Below are 6091 nucleotides of genomic sequence, written 5' to 3'. Positions count from 1 at the left end.
ATGTCTTTTGATAAGACTACATACAAATGAATGGATGTATCCGACAATACATCCGAGACCTTAGCACCCAATTGAAGGGGATGCGCCGGTCCGTAATTTCTAATCAGGCACAGGTCGACGCAGAGGGGGACTCAGAAATATTACCAGAAGTCCCAAAAGCCGGGAGCCGGGTATTAACAAAAGTGCTTCCTGCAAAACCAGGATTTGCCCCAAGATGGCACGGACCTTACGAGGTCATTGTTAGCGGAGATACCTGTGCCTGTATAGATATAAGGGGACAGGGGGTCTGGAAACACTGGACCCAATTAAAACTATATGAGGACAAATGAACTAAAAAATACCGTTTTGCTCATTCAACTTCCACAGGAACCAGGACCAGATCTACTATCAAGACGTCGGAACCAACTACTTTTAATTTAATTGCCTGTTTATTTTCTGTATATACTGTAATTGTAAAATACTGTTGAAAAAAAAAGAGCGATATGGGAACAGGGACATATCTGATAATAACCCTGACCATTGTAAATACACTCCAACATATGGGGGTTAGGGGAGCAGAACCACCAATCATGGAAGGAAACCTATTCCTGAAAACACACATCCAGATCTATGGGAATAGGACCGCTTGTTACCCCTCAGCGCGATCAGTAAACTCCCTATTCATCGCAACACCAGGGTGGCTCCCACAAGAGTTATTCACTATTGACACATCGGGGGCACCCTGCAAAGAACATATTGGGTACTTTAAGCAAGGGATACAAGGAAGGTGTGTAGAGCTCACTGAGCCGGGAATTCTAAGGGGGACGGGACCCCAACCGGAGGAGACACTTGGGAACTACCCACAATGTTTTAAGGGAGAGGGATGGGGGTGCGTGCATGCCTTTGTCCCTAAAAAATGATTCGTGCGCTGAGGCACATTGTGCTCTCCAGGAGTGCCGGGTCCGGGAAGGACACTTCACTTGTGACTGCAAGCAACAAAAATGCATTGCAGTCACCGCGGGTAGGCAGCTTATGTGTGGCAAGTGCAACGGCACCCACGTAAGCTCAGCCTCAGGGACATATCCATTTGATTCTCACCAAGAGGTACAATCAAGTGGACAGTCCAGGGGGAGGGAAGGTTCCACAAGATGGGGCCATGCGGTCAAACGACCCCGGGGTAATGCATGTTATTGGGTTAAAGACGGGTACGTGTTTTTATTTAAAAATGTATATATGACGGCCACTGACAGGCCTCCAAGGTTCTTTTCCGTAGGGACAATCAGACCTCTCACGGTTCCATGCCCAAGTGAAGGGCATGTCCAGAAACGCATAGTGACCAGGGCCATCAGCGCAGAATTTTGCTCCGACTGGCAGGCCCCTGTCACACTAGGGTCTTCTTTAGGATATGGATTTCTGGGGACACTATCCCTGGGAGGCGCCGCAGGGGTGATCAGTGCCAGTAATAGGAACTTCTTCATATGTGGACTGACCATTTTAGGAAACAACACCCTACAAGCATTAGGCGCAATTGACCAAGAACTCGCAGAACTCAGACTATACACACAACAAACGAGATATGCGGTGGACTATCAGCTAGCCAGACAAGGGGGGGTATGCACCATCATCAAGGAAAAATGCATCACATACGTACACGACGAGACACTAAACATAACAGCAGCCATGTCCGGGATACAAAAGCAATTGGATAACTTTAAACAGGGGTTAACAGGGACTGATGGGTGGTTAGGATGGCTGTTTAACACAGTTTGGGGAGCATATATTATGAAGGGATTAATCCTAGTAGTAGCCATCCTGTTCACACTCTGCCTTGGCCTAACCTGTATTAAAGTGATATGTGCAAATATTACATCAAGAATGCTACCCACTGCCAGTATCCAGATGCAAGAACTTAACAACGACACAGAAGAAGAGGAACAACGGCAAGGACAACAGCTGTACAAATCACTGTTCCTCTGAAGGTCGTCCATGGGGGGTCAGCCATGAATGGCACCCCCTGGACGAGAGGAGGGACTGAAGGAGGAAATTTTCCAGAAAACCATATTTGCATCATCAAACATATTTACATATTGGACTAATTGGCACCACTCATAACGGGCCAACAATGCAGAGGGGCACCCCCGGATGGATATTCGATCGGGTCCCCCCCCTGCACAGCTGAGAGACTCACGAATTTCAGAAACTACGGAAGATCCCTAATCTGCCTAGCAACAGCGCAGCTGCATTTTAAACTGGCCAAGGCAGACATAAAAATCTGATAAACTAAGAGATAAGGATAAAAGGTTAAGAATGAAATACCCCAGACACCCAACAGGACAGGATGACATTAACACTCAATCTCACAAGCAGGAAACACAGACACGGAACAATAGGATCAATTCAAATAAGAGGACACATAGAGATGGTAATGGGAAACGCATTTAGACACCGGGGCAGGACCAAGTAATCCCATTAACACGAACACACACCATACAAATGCTAATCCATGAAACTTCCTAGGGACTTTTGAAACTGACAGACCACTTTATACATTGTGTAAAAAAAGGCATAATCAAATGTTCCCGCGCGAATTTTGGATCCCTATAAAGATCCAGAGCTGATGTGATTTAATGGAGATCAACGTGGCCAAGCCACTGTTTCTGAGCTGGCTACGGGGGTCTCCCTGGGATCCCAGTAATTGTACAATAAAGACACGCTTTGAACCTTGATTTGCGACTCAACTTCTATTCTGCACTGGTAAGGGATATTTCCCTACAACAAAACCAATAATAAAACAAACCCACATAAAACACAAGCACCACGCAGATTCTCACAGCTTTCAGACAGCGAATTCTCTCGCATTATAGGTTCTCAAAGACAGAACACTGCAGACCCACAACCCGTTATTAAAAATGTTGGCATTAATTACATTCACAATTCCATGCACTCCTAGAAATATGAGATGCACACAGAGACGGAACACTGCAAGGAAAAAGGTTTAGAACGACATAGAAGACCAGACTACAGGAGGTTAACAAGTTCGCTGGCACAAAACAGCACTTGTAATGACGCACTCAGACAGGAGAAGATTTATACTTCAGCAAAATAAACAAGTTATTTCTTTTTTCTGTTGTCTTTTCATACAGCATCTGAACTGTACTGTGGGCTACCAGCTTTCTTACTTTCTCCTAATTGTATTATTTGTGACTAGGTGGGATTTAGGAAAAGGATTGTTTTGTGTTTTGTTCAGACATGCCAGCAGCTAGTGCGTCATCTTACTGGAAAGGGAGCTTACTTCCTGTATCTGTCGCTACTTACGCTGCTGCTTTCCCCAATTTCCCTTTTAACTCCACTATCCAAAACCTACATAGGGAGTGGCGACCAGATTCTCTGCGAGGCTGTTTACAGTGTTGGCAATCTGGAGGATTCGTCTGAAATACAGTTCAGCGGGCTGCTCCCCCCCCCCCCCCACCCCCCAACAGAAACAGACTGTGGGAGGTTTCACCCAAGATTCTAATTCTGCTGCCCATTCCATAATTTCTATACAAGTTCCATCTATGGCGAGGCCCAAATTTTATCCCTTTTGTCTGTCCATTTTTCTCCTTTACACGAATTTTCAGTTTCCGATGCCTGTTACTTAGCCAAGTTTGAAAGAAACCGTAATAGTTCATTTTTTTTAAAACTCCAATGTTACAAAAAGTTCAGGTTGGGTCGTTGCCAAATGGCAGAAGTTATCTTTGGGAACAGACTGACCTGATAATTTATACATGTACAACTTAATTTTGGACCCAAACACTATCCTTCTGAATTCTAGCGCAGTTTGCATTTCTTTCAGCAGAGTATCAGAAGAACATAAGAATATAAGAAATAGGAATAGGCCATCTAGCCCCTCGAGCCTGCCCCGCCATTCAATAAGATCATGGCTGATCTGATAGTGGTTTAGTTCCACTTACCCGCCCGCTCCCCATAACCCTTAATTCCCTTAATGATCAGAAATCTATCTACCTGTGACTTAAACATATTTAATGAGGTAGCCTCCACTGCTTCAATGGGCAGAGAATTCCAGAGATTCACTACCCTCTGAGAGAAGGAGTTCCTCCTCAACTTTGTTCTAAACTGACTCCCCCTTATTTTGAGGCTGTGTCCTCCAGTTCTTGTTTCCTTTCTAAATGGAAAGAATCTCTCTGCCTCTACCCTGTCTAGCCCCTTCATTATCTTATATGTCTCTATAAGATCTCCCCTCAGCCTTCTAAACACCAATGAGTACAGGCCCAATCTACTCAATCTCTCCTCATAAGCTAACCCCCTCATCTCCGGTATCAACCTGGTGAACCTTCTCTGTACTCCCTCCAAGGCCAATATATCCTTCTGCAAATAAGGGGACCAAAATTGCACACAGTATTCTAGTTGCAGCCTCACCAGTACCTTGTACAATTGCAGCAAGACCTCACTGCTTTTATACTCCATCCCCTTCGTGTTAAAGGCCAACATTCCATTTGCCTTCTTGATCACCTGCTGCACCTGCAAACTGAGTTTTTGCGATTCATGCACAAGGACCCCCAGGTCCCTCTGCACAATAGCATGTTGTAATTTTTCACCATTTAAATAATAGTCCATTTTACTATTATTCCTTCCAAAGTGGATAACCTCACACTTGTCCATCTGCCAGATCCTCGCCCACTCACTTAGCCTATCCAAATCTCTCTGCAGACTTTCCACGTCCTACACGCAATTCGCTTTCCCACTCATCTTTATGTCATCGCAAACTTTGTTACCCTACACTTGGTCCCCTCCTCCAGATCGTCTATGTGTATGGTAAACAGTTGAGGCCCCAGCACCGATTCCTGCGGCACGCCACTAGTCACCAACTGCCAACCAGAAAAGCACCCATTTATTCCAACTCTCTGCTTCCTGTTAGATAGCCAATCCTCAATCCATGCTAACACTTTATCCCCAACTCCGTGTACCTTCATCTTCTGCAGCAACCTTTTGAACGCACCTTATCGAACGCCTTCTGGAAATCCAAAAACACCACATCCACCGGTTCCCCTCTGTCAACTGCACTTGTTACATCTTCATAAAAGTCCAGTAAATTCATCAAAGACGACTTTCCCTTCATGAATCCATGCTGTGTCTGCTTGATCGAACCATTTTTTTTCTCCAGGTGTCCTGCTATTTCTTCTTTAATGATGGATTCCAGCAATTTCCCAACTACGAACGTTAAGCTAACCGGCCTGTAGTTACCCGCCTTTTGTCTACCTCCTTTTTTAAACAGTGGCATCACATTAGCTGTTTTCCAATCAGCCGGCACTTCCCCAGAGTCCAGCGAATTTTGATAAATTACAACCAATACATCTGCTATTACTTCTGCCATTTCTTTCAGTACCCTGGGATGCATTCCATCCGGGCCCGGGGACTTGTCTACCTTTAGTCCCATTAGCCTACCAAGCACTACCTCTTTAGTAATAGTAATCGTTTTAAGGACTTCACCCCCTACAGTCCCACGACCGTCAATTTTCGGTAAGCTATTTGTGTCCTCTACCATGAAGACCGACACAAAAAACTTGTTTAAGGTCTCGGCCATTTCCTCATTTCCCATTATTAAATCCCCCTTCTCGACTTCTAAGGGTCCAACGTTTTCTTTAGCTATTCTTTTCCTTTTTATATATTTGTAAAAACTTTTACTATCAGTTTTTATATTTTGTGCTAGTTTAGTTTCATAATCTATCTTTCCTTTCTTTATCGCTTTTAGTAGTTTTGTTGTTTTTTAAAGCTTTCCCGATCTTCTAATTCCCCACTAGTTTTGGCCACTCTGTACGCATCGGTTTTTAATTTAATACTCTCCTTTATTTCCTTAGTTATCCACGGCTGGAAATCCCTTTTTACATTCCTTCTTTATCACAGGAATATATTTTTGCTGAGTACTGAGAAAAATCTCCTTAAAGATCCGCCACTGTTGCTCAGCTGTCCTACCAACTAGTCTGCGCTCCCAGTCTACATTAGCCAATTCTGCCCTCATCCTATTGTATATCGTATTGAATGAAGTTTTGTTTTCCATCCAAACCAATTGTACATTTTTTTTCTAAGGGAACTAAATACAAAATCAAACAAAACC

Source organism: Mustelus asterias, chromosome 9, assembly GCF_964213995.1.
Source record: "Mustelus asterias chromosome 9, sMusAst1.hap1.1, whole genome shotgun sequence".
In the NCBI taxonomy this organism is placed as follows: Eukaryota; Metazoa; Chordata; class Chondrichthyes; order Carcharhiniformes; family Triakidae; genus Mustelus; species Mustelus asterias.
This window is presented reverse-complemented; position numbering follows the sequence as displayed.